The 12103-nt window shown below is 35.4% G+C and overlaps 1 long non-coding RNA gene across 1 annotated transcript; it reads right to left on the bottom strand.

Annotated features, from left to right (window-relative positions):
• Nucleotides 1–3745: 3745 nt before the first annotated feature.
• On the bottom strand, nucleotides 3746–5161 carry LOC120591133 (uncharacterized). Its single transcript, XR_005649844.1, has 2 exons — nucleotides 5023–5161; nucleotides 3746–4816 (listed from the first exon to the last, which is right to left on the bottom strand). It is a non-coding gene; the product is annotated as an uncharacterized LOC120591133 (long non-coding RNA).
• Nucleotides 5162–12103: the final 6942 nt, after the last annotated feature.

The raw sequence follows: 12103 nt of genomic DNA, 5'->3' as shown, positions 1-12103 counted from the left end.
GTAAGTGTTAAGCTTTCGATCAGCTAAGCAAAGTCATATAATTGTTGATGACAGAGTTGGAAAAATAACCGACTATTCTTAACTCTTAATTCTCAAGGTAATACAATTTTGGGAGTCTCTTAGAGATATATTATTTTTTCTTAAATAACAAAGTAAAATTACACAGAAGGTGAATTGATGTCCTCATCCTCAAAAATAACTTAGGAATTATTATTAGGATAATATTTTCAATTATAAAAACAATAATATATCTGCAATACTTTATATATTAGATAATTTTGTTTAATGCAATATTTCTTTAAACAGAAATGTGGAAAACAAAACCATCGTCTTTTACCAATTATCTCTGAAGTTATAAAAGAATCTTTTCTCAGTTTTACCATCTATAAATTAATATTTATGTAGAGCATATATGAAAGTCATGCAAACATTGATCTGTTATCTATTGTACATTGAAGGTGAAGATCTTGATAAGCATGAACTATTTTTTAAAAATATTTTCACTTTTCAAATTATGACAGTAATTGTACTTTCACTGTAATAATGTCAACCGTAAGTGTGAAGTAAACTTTTTTTTTTTTCACATTACACAGGCTCAGGGTTCTGAACTCTTACCCGGGAATTTTAAAGCCCATTCTTAAATTGCTTTCTATGAAAAACATTATGTTCAAGAACTTTTCTTATCATTGCTCCCTCAGACTAAGCCTCCCAAATTATTTTTCTATTATCATTATTTTTATTTTATATTATCAGTATAGATAAAGTAGAGAAATATATAAGGCAAAGTATTCATGAATGCATCAACAGTCAAACAAAGATACTTGCCTTTCAAGTATCCTTAGTTAATATGCCAAGATTATCAGATTGTAGTTCAAAGTTCTTAAATTCTTTGCTTTATAACTGAGGAAGAATGTCTGCTTTTTTCACTTCTTACAAAATATGTTCCTAGCCTATGAGCCTCCACCAGTCCCTGGGATCAACCAGGATTAACATTTATAAACTGCAAATACACAAAAAGCCAAAGGCCAAGGCTTTCCAAATAGGTATAAATTTGTTTTCCTTATGGTGGTAAAGTGAGGTAATCTTAATTATCATTAAGGAGAATGGAGAACACTCATTTTCAACATATATTACAATTAAATTCGGTTTCTTTAAAAACTGAATTGGTCTGGATCTAGAATCTGGCAAACTTCTGATAATGATAAGGAGTACCCACTTTTCATATTGGATGGCTATTTATGTGTGACAATGTTAAATATTTAAAATACTAAAAAATTAATGTATTTAGTTTCCTTCTCAGAAAGGCTTAGGGCTTTTAAATTCTAAAGCCACTGTTAGACTAACTGCATTTAAAGATTTAGTTATAAGGATATTATAGCATAAACTAAATAAAACATTGCCAGAATATCTTTTAATATAGAGTACATTTTTTTATTGTTATGTACTTATCTTCTATGACAGGAGCTAAAATCATATAATTTTTAAAAAATAAAATTTTAACTGTAGAATGAATTTTTATTTCTTCAACTGTTTCTACAAATTATATGCCATATCAAAATATCTAATTGTTATTGTTAGGTAGAATATTTATGAAAGTTTAATACTCTTTTTCTTTAAGTCATAGTTTAAAGTGAGTTTTTCACAGTGTTTGACTTCAAAGAAAATTAATCATCCTCACATTGTATAATCCTTAGCATTAATATATTTCAATTATGCTTCTTCTTTTGTGGCTCTGGTATTTAATTCATAGAATAACATTTGAAATGACACAGTGCAACAAGGAATATGCAGCGTCATATCTTAGAATACAATTTCATAGATGCTTGGACACATTATTATAGTTTATAAAAGTCTATGGTTAATTAAGTACTTGATAACACTGTAGAAATACATACTATTTTAGATGGTGTAATAGGAAAGGAGAGATTCAGTGTGGAATACACTGACCATTACTGGGGAGTCGCCTATCCTTTTTCTTCATTTTTAAGTGAACACAAGATCAAAACAATAAATTCAATAACGCAAATATTCAGACTGCATTCTTTTGAGAAGTACTTTAGGGAAAAGAGTTTGGAGAATGCAGTTTGGAGAACATCTGGTGCATCAACATCTAAATAAATAGTAGTAAATACTTGATTTAGAGCTGCCGGAATTGATAATTTATATTCTAAACATGTCTCATGTATTGGAAGATTCTAAAACTTTTCCTTAAACTCTGAGCTGGTTTCCCAGTGTTTAAAAATAAGAGTAGAAATGTCCCTCTTTTTAAGTAAAGGATTTGAGAAATCTTTTTAAATATATAGGTTTTTTTTTAAGTAATTAAATTATTAGGAAAATTTTTATTTTAAAAAGATCGTGAAATTGTGAGCTAAAATGGACCTTATTTATCTTTATACCCTCAGATCCTAACAGTATCCAGCATCAGGTAGAAATTCACTAAATATGTATTAAATGAATTATTTCACAAATAAACTATAATTTAAAATGTAGCATCTTTGGTATTATTAAATTTGGGATTAATTCAATGATAACACTCAAAGTTTATTTTGTCTTTGAGGGCCAAATATATAGCATAAAACATTAACATTTAACAAGTGATCAAAACTTAATATAATTAGGCATACTTGTATAAATACTATTTATTAATTTCATAGTAATTTTTGCTTAAAAATATTTTTCTAAGATCTCAAGCATTAAATATGTCAAACAGGATGCAAATCTAAATGAATTGAGGTTATTCACCAACAGCTAAAAAAGAAAAATGTATAGTAGAAATGTGAATAGGTCTGAACATCTGTCACTTATGTTACTAACTAGAATAAGTATCTTTATTCAATTGAATCTGGAGTTTATTTGCATTTATATCAGACACTGGGAATCTAGCTATTGTTACTGTGATTGTTGCTCAACTTTTAATGGATTACATGCTGTGCCAATTTTAGTAGGCAGTGATTTTTTTTGTCTAAAAGTACAAATGTGTGAAAATTAAAACAAAATGGAAATGCTGATAGATCTTCAGCTTGAGTATTACTACCTTGGACTTATTCTATCCTTTGTTTTCAAGCTTTCTTTTATCCTCAAATGCTTTAAAGAAAACCTCTAAACAAATCTTGAAATAACAGTACATCTTTACTGAGATCTCTCTCATGTATTCTGCATATTTTTACTCCCAAATTATGTTAAATATCCAGATCCACGGACTACTAAATATATAGAGCTAAGTACGGTAATACTAATTTACTAAACAGAATTGCTCCCTCTAGTGAATTCACAATATTACTTCACTTTTTGGCACTGCTGCACTAAGTAATTTAATAAAGAACATAAATGATGATGACTCTTAGGTTGATGATAGTGGTCTGGCTTACTTTTGTGATATTACATTTTAATGTTTTCTGTGCTTGAATATACAGAAGTTTCTAATGATTGGTAAGAGCTGCTTGCTGAATATTTTAGAACACTACATTGAAAAAGTAATTAATTTCTAAAACTCTTCAGATTACTTTTGAAACCCATTTGGTACCATGTTATTTTGAGGGCTATCATCATGTCGACATTAGCAAAGTAAAGTGGGCTGATTAAAGCAATTCTCCTAATAATTAAAAGTGTTATGGTGGAAATAAGTTTAACTGTAAATCTAATTCTTTGCTCTGGTTGTCATATACCTCAGAAGGATCAGACATTATTAATCTTACTTCTCTTTTCTGGTCAGAAATGCTATGCAACAATGATACAGATATAAAAATATTTCGAATTCTTTGGAGTTTTATTTAAATTTCTATTACAATACCTGAATATAATGTAAAATACTGGGGCTGCTGTGAAAACAAGAGCATGATTTAGTTCTCAATTGTTAATGCAGACCTGGCCTTAACTCATTTTAAATCGCAGAAAGAGAAATTAAAATTGGGAAGTTGTACAGGTGATTACATTTATACAACTGGTTAATTTAAATATAGCAATAATAACGGGCAAAACAAAACGAAATCAATCAGGAGACTCACTCTTTCTTCAAAGCAAGATTCCATTTTCTGTGAAATTTAAATTATCTGGATAATTATTTCTGTACTCAACCACCGTGCCTGAATAGGCAAAGCCTTTTTTACAATGCAATCTCAGTGAATATAGCAGATGGCATGGGTTACCAATCTCATCAAGTTATTGTTTTTCTATATCAATAATAGAGTAACTCCACCTTCCAAATGCTCAGCAAATACTAATTCATCATTGCAGCACTCATGAGGAGGTAGGAAATTTTAATAAACATAACAAAATACAGCCTAGATTAACTTATTTGAAAGCACCTGTGAAAGAGAAACAAAAAAATTAAATGATTATATTAATTATGTGAAAGAAGGTAATATTGTTTTATGATTCACTCGCCCTTGGAAGTAAGTTCAGGAGAAACTCGTGGGACTAAGGGGCCTGCCAAGGTTTAAAAATTGTTTCCACCCTCCTTTCTCAAGTGAAGGAACAATTAGCAATATTTCCATGGAGACGTGACTAAATCCAGGCAAGGGACAGCGTGCTGGCACATCCCCCGCCAACCGGCCTCCCAGGGTCCTTGCGCCGCTCCTCGCACACCCGCGCGTCTGCAGCTCCACTCGGCCGCTCCCCGGTCCACGTGCTGGGATCCCGGGCCAGAGCCCAGTCAGGTCCTGCTCCCGGTTCCCGTCACCTCTACGCCTGTCCTGAGGCTGCTTCCTTCCCCTCCAAGACCGATTGCGCCATTTAGACTGAGAAACTCGGCGCTCCTTCTCTGGGCCTGTCTGGGTGCTTCGCTGGCTCCTGGTTCGGAGGCGGAGCGCGCTCTGACCTGGAGAAGACGGACAGGAGCAGGAGGCCGCACCCTGTGCGGAGGCGGGCTGGGGGCTACTGGGCTGTAGGGGCGGTCCTGGCGGGGGGAGGCGCCACTCCAGCCAGGCATCCGAGGAAGAAGCGGATCAGGCCATACTCTGAGGCTCCAGAGAACAGGGAAGGGTGGTCACACACCGGGAAGGCGCGCCAGGTTTGCGCACTCACCATTCCACACGTTCCCAAATGGTGGCGCCTGATTAAAAGTCGAGGGTCAGACGAGGATCTGTGAAACTACGTGCGTAGTCTCCCTCTGGGAGTGATTTGTGTCTTACCCTGGAGTTCCCTAGTTTATGTCACAGCTCTCAGCGACTTTTGCCAAGTCCTTAGCACTTCCGTTTGTGGAAACTTTAAAAAAAGTCTGCCCCTGGATAGTCATAGAGCTTCTTTAGACGGCGTGTGGTGTGGGCATCGTTTGTACCATAGCAGCAGAGCTGTCATTATAGGCAAACCTTACAACCCAGCAGCACTCAAGTTTTATCCACAGGTAACATCAATGTCCTTGTAGCAATAATTGACTAATTAAATAGATGAATAATTATGTATCCATCTTTAATTTCATAAACGGTTAGAAACCCAGAGTTTGGATGAGTATACTATAGTTCAAAGGAAGAAGAAACACAGGGGCATAAAGCAAAATATTTATTTGGTATATTCCCAGCCTTTCTCCGGCACTGTTGGAGAAATGAACCCCTTTTGAAAAGATAAAATGAGATTCAGGTAAACTCACTATATCTCAGGTGGAGGAGATATTTCTAGGATGGAGGAGATATTTCTACTTTCCTCACAATATTTTTACTTTTGGTCACTCATTCAGAGAGAAAGAAAAACCGAAGTGAGAACTGGACTTCATCAAACCTATCTCTCTTCATTTAGGTTTTGGTCGCTTTATTCCTTATAATAAAATACTCACACACACACACCCCCCATTCAGGTAATAGCTCATTCTCTGTCTATAAAGAATTTGAGGTGGTTTTAAAACTATACATATTAAAAAGAATACAAATAAAATATAAGTATTATGAAAACACTTTAGGTGTGGTGAAATTATGCATAATTACTAAAGCTGGTTAGTAAATTTGGCTCTGAGTTTCTTTAGATAAAATATACTTTCTTCTCAGAGCAAATACAGTCACGAGCCACTTAATGAGAGGGATATGTTCTGAGAAATTCTTTGTTAGGCGATTGTATCATTGCAGAAACATCATAGAGTGCACGTACACAACCTAGACGGTACAGCCTGCTACACACCTGGGCTATAAGATGTAGTCTATTGCTCTTAGGCTACAAACCTGTACAGGATATTACTGTACTGAATATTGTAGGCAACTGTAACACAATGGTAAGTATTTGGGTATCTAAACATATCTAAACATAGAAAAGGTATAGTAAAAATACAGTATAAAGATAAAAAACAGTACACCTATACAGGGGGTGAATGGAGCCTGCAGGACTGGAAGTTGCTTTGGGTGGGTCACTGAGTGAGTGGTGAGTGAATGTGAAGGCATAGGGCATTACTGTACACTACTGTAGACTTGATAAACACTGTACGCATAGGCTACACTAAATTTATAAAACAACATGAGATTAAATCAAGCACAAGAGAAAACGATGCAATCAATAGACACGGTAAACAGGAGATGTATAGGGCTGCTGCTGGAATAACATTGCATTACTGTTTTACAGCAAGTTTTTTTGTATAAGTAGAAAAAGTACACTATAAAATAGTAATAAAAAGTATAGTAAATGAATGGTAGTTACCAGAGGGAAAGAGGGAGGGAGAGGGCAAATTCGGTAGAGGGGGTCAAATATATGGTAACTCAAGGAAACTAGACCAGGTGGGGAGCACGACATAGAGTACACAGATGTCAAATTATAATCTTGTATACCTGAAAATTATATAATTTGGTATAATACCATATAAATTGATATTAACCAATGTTTCTCCAATAAATACAATTTTTTTAAGAAAAAAGTATAGCAAATACATAAACTAGTTACATAGTTACTTATATTATCAAGTATTATATACTGTACATAATTGTATGTGTTATACTTTTATATGACTGGCAGCACAGTAGGTTTGTTTACACCGGTATCACCACAAACAGGTGAGTAATGCTTTGCATTGTGACTTTAAGGCAGCTATGACATCATTAGGCAACAGGAAATTTTCAGCTCCATTATAATCTTATGGCACCACTGTTATATAAGCGGTTCATTATTGACCAAAAGGTTGTTATGGAGCATATGACTGCAGTAAAAAAAAAGTAGAAGACATTTTGGTTTCTGCAAGGCCATTTTGTAAAATCCTTAACCTGCCACTAGAGGCTGCTCTTAATTCTTAATATGTGAGGATTAACCTAGAGAAGAGAGCTTTTTTCTCACAGCCAGTGAAGAACTGGAAATTACTTTGGAAATTGCATTGCTTTGCTATTCGCATTTTGACGTATTTTCCCCATTAACAGTCCTTTCCTCTATTTTTATTATTATGTTTGGTTCATATCAGTTCTGTTTGATATTTTGTTGATGGTATCCAAATAGAAGATGATGGCATCCTTACTTTGGCTTATGCCTTTTACTTCAGCACTCTATGTAGACCTAGGGTGTTTTTGGTTGCTGTTACTGAATTTCCTTTTTTTTTTTTGCAATTAGAAAGAAAACCTACTTTTTATTACTTCTTAAGGCACAATTCATGACCAAAATGCATCATGTCTATCACCTTTCTTATTAATCATCACAGTGAATTAAATGGTTGTTCTCTTTTACCTACTCTCTTTTTAATAAAATAAGGGATATTCAGAAAAGACTTTTCAAATAGACAAGATATAATTAGATCTTAAATAAGCAAATACTGAATCTTTACAGGGTAAAGATTTATGAAAAGTTCTAACAGTTGATAAAGGCTTTACCCCTTATCAAAAGGCATATTGCATTCAAAATATTTTAATTTCTGATAGACAATACCCTCCCCTTAAGTTTGGATGAAAAGTATTAATCTGCAACATGAGACAAAGTAAATATTCAACCTTCTACATAATATACAAGACCTACCCTTTTTGACTTTTAGGTCTCATTTTAACTTACAAAGGGGATGAATTCTAACATTTATTGAGCTCCTGCTATGTGCCAATTACTGCGCTAGTTGTTTTATGTATAGTTATCTCTGTTTTATCCTTACAACAGTCTCGTGAAGCAAATAGCACCTTTTTAAAAATGATGAAATAGGCTTAGTAAAGTTAAAAGTAACATTTTCAGGACCCAACAGCCATCAAAGGGTGAAGCTGAGATCAGATCTAGTCTGGCTGATGCCATCCTCTTTCTAAAATTCATCACACTTGAAGAATTTTAGCAAGAACAAGGGTACTATTAAGGAATCATTCATACATTTGATAAATAATTAATGAATTTTATTTTCATAAGCTAAATTCCATACTCATTCGTATTTCCTTAGGTTTTATCTAATGTCTTTTTCCTGTTGTAGGATTTCATCCAAGATACTACACAATGTGTAATCATTATGTGTCTTTAGGCTTCTCTTGGTTGTAACAATTTCTCAGACTTTCATTGTTTTTGATGACATTGACAGTTCTGAGCACTGGTCAGGTATTTTGTAAAATGGCCCTCATTTGCAATTTGCTGTTTTTTCTCACGATTAGATTGGAGTTATGGGTTTGGGGAGGATGCCTACAGAGGAGAAATGCCATCTCATCACATCATATCAAGAGTACATACTCTCAGTATGATTTATCACTGATGTTGACCTGGAGCACCTGGCTGAGGTAGTGTTTGTCAGGTTCTCCACTTTAGAGTTGCCTTTTTGTCTCCCTTTCCACATGGTATTCTCTGGAAGAAAGTCATTGTGCAGGCCACACTTGAGATAGGGGAAGCTGTGCTCCACCTCCTTGAAGGTGCAGTATCTATATCAATTATGTGGACTTCTGCACAGGAGATTTGTGTACTCACTCCCACTTATTAACTTATTTAACCATTTATTTAGATCAATGTGACTCATGGATGTTTATTTTATACTTTGGGTTATAATTCAATGCTACTTCATTTATTAAATTTGTTCAGCTTTGACCATTGGGAGCTCCTTCAGTGGGTTCCCGTGGCCTTCTGACATATCTCCATGATTGTGAGGTTTTTTGTTTTGCTTTGTTTTTGAGCACTTCCTTACTTTCTGGCACTATAAGATGCTCCGGGCTCATATTGTATATTTCCAGCTCCAGTCTTAGAATCAGCCATTTTCCCAAGGAGTCATGGTTTCTTTCATTGGAGAATAATATTAGAAACCAAGATATGGGTGCTACCTGTGCTGATTGCTTCTAGTTTTTGCCAGCTGACAGAGCAAGGAAATATATATGTATACACTGACCTCTATGTACACATATCTGTAAATATCTCTATATGTAACCATCTGTGACTATATTAAACTAAACATGAGCTCACATTGATGCCTCAAACTTTAATCCATTACAACATGGGCTATTCTAGCCTCCTTCCCTCACTTATCTCTAATCTCTCATTTCAATAGTATTACACCTGGATCCCACTATCTGCCATCTATTCACTTAACTGTTCAGTTCTACCATATGTGCATAGTGGTTTTAGAATTGTTAACCAGAACTTCTTTGGAAAATAACTTTATTGCCTAAAATACAGTGCTTATGTATCATTTCTTCTGTCCTTAGTCTTATAGACTCCACTAATTTTCACAGTTACAGAGATCAGCACCTTTTCCTCCACCCCATTCAGTAAGATGATAAATAACTTTGTAAAAAGTTAAATTGCTTAGGTCACATTCTTTATTCTGAATTTTTTCAGAATAAATGAATTTTTTTTTTCAAATTTTCACTTGTTAATGTTTATTCTTTGTGCTGTAAAATTCAATGGGTTTTGACGAATGCAAGAGATTGGACTTTAGTTACAGAATTTGGAGGCATCCCTCTGTATATGAGAGTTAAAGCCATCCAGGCATGGAGCCCTAGGGGCTAGCACATGGAATGAAAAACAGGAAGAGAAAGCACAGAATCCTGGGAAGCATCAATGTTTAAGGGTCAGATGGAAGAAGACAAAACAAAAAAAGAGAATAAAAAAGAGTGGTCGGAGATGTATGAGAAACAGCTCTAAAGAAGCCAGGGGAGGAAAATGTCAAGAAGGAGAGTGTTAAAGGCTGAATTGTGACCTTTTCTCCAAGTTCATATATTGAAGTCTTAACCGGCTCCCCTCCCTCTCCCCATACCTCGGAATGTGGGTTTATTTGGAGATAGAGTCTTTATAGAGGTAATCAAGTTACAGGGAGATCATTAAGGTGGGCCTCAATCTAATATGATTTTATTTTCAGTATATTATTTTCTGTTGAATAAATTTTACTAATTCTGTTATGACTTTGTTAAATTAACATTTGCTAAGTGGAGCACAAGGTGCCCGATAGTGAGTTGCAGTTCAACAACAGACAACAAGAGAAAGTGAAATAGGGAAGTTTGTTACTCACTGGTCCTGGCGGAAATACATGGCACACCTCGAGGGGCCACATGGGGAGGTCGGAGTAGAATGAAGACACAGAGGGAAGCGAGACCTGGAGAACATGCTTTCATTAGGTCCGTGAGTACAGTGCTTTGGGGTTCCCCAGCTAAGGTTGAATGGGTCAATTCAAACTAAAAGGATGATGTTTTGGCAAGCCCCACAGGGGTCTCACCTAAGGGGTACACAAAGAAAAAGTCCTGGGAGGCAGGGAAAACTTTTGATCACAAGGGCTGTTGTGAAGTCATATCAGGAACTTAACATTGACTTGCGACTCTGCAGAGTGTTATCTAGGGTATACGCTTGCATGAGGGGGCTAATGTCAGATTAAGGCTCCCGCAGGCCACTTGGCCAAAGAAAATGGATACCAAGGCAGCAATACCATGGAGTAGCTTAGCTAAACATTCTTGACAGTTCTCTTAATTGCCTATATGTTAACTTTTAAGACTTCACATATTCTGGACCCTACTATATCGCTTCAGGTTTGCTTTTCACCATTGTGAGCCTGCATTCTGATCCTAGTCCCTCACTCTTCCCTACATATATCCAGTTAATTAAAAACTCCACTCTTTCTCCCACTTTGTCATATCTGTCTAGCTATATGTTACTAATTCTTTAAGGTAAAGAATTAAGCCAACTCTTCAACTTACTATTTAAGGTCAACTTCTCTTATTAAAATATCACCTGAAAGCTAACAATGTATTTTTACTTACCATTATACACTTCAAGATATATTTTCAGAGGCAAATAGTGGAAAATTAGGAATTTCCAAATAATGCTAGTCAAACAATCCTGTCTTTATCTAACATCTCCACATGAGATATGTTAACTGATGTGGCTGGGCAAATACAGCTTTGTGCAAGCCCAGGGAGGAACTCCGGATTGGTGCTGAGTTTCTGTGTATCAATGATCTGTGTGCCTCCTTGCCCCCAGCTGAAATCTCAAACAACTGAGAGAAAAATAAAGAGTTATTACCAATAACAACTAGATTAAAAGACAGTTTCAGTGTGCGGTAAGAATAATGAACCCAAAGAATTAGGTTGGCTCAGCACCCTGTCACAGGCCCCTGGCAACTTCATGTTCACTTTCCTTCTCCAGAGGGAGCCTGCATGGCTTAAGTTTACTGAAAGCAGATCTGAACATGTGCTTTCTGAACAAGCAGACTCCTGCAAGAGGCAAGAAAGGGAGGATTGACTCATGTATGCCCAGTTCCTATTGCTAAATATGACAGAAGTGAGTAAGGGGCAGGAAAACGAAAGTGCTTTAACCCTGTTAGAAGGTACTTCCACATTGAAGGACATAGGAATTGGGAACAAATTGACTCCTAACATTTGGGGAAGAAGAAGAGGAAAGATTCCTGCCGGAGAAGTTTTCTAGGAATTCAAAGTACTTGCATTAACATTCTGGAAAACTCCAAGAAGGAATCTTTCTCTTCTACAGTCTTTGAAATAACCCAAAGATCACCCTAATTCTTTTTTTTAGAGTTTTTAAAAATTTTATTAAACTTATTGGGGTGACATTGGTTAATAAAATTGTATAGGTTTCAAGTATACCATTCTATAATACATCATCTGTATATTGCACTGGGTATTCACCGTCCAAATTAGATTCTTATATAGAAAACTCTAAAGACTCAACCAAAAAACTGTTAGAAAGAATGAACAGACATAGTGAAGTTGCAAGATACAAAATCAATGTACAAAAATTCATTGCATTTCTATAC

The sequence above is a fragment of the Pteropus medius genome, unplaced genomic scaffold (assembly GCF_902729225.1).
Source record: "Pteropus medius unplaced genomic scaffold, Ma_sr-lr_union100, whole genome shotgun sequence".
Taxonomy (NCBI): domain Eukaryota; kingdom Metazoa; phylum Chordata; class Mammalia; order Chiroptera; family Pteropodidae; genus Pteropus; species Pteropus medius.
Note: the sequence above shows the minus strand (reverse complement) of the source record. Positions and strands in the feature narration are given on the sequence as shown.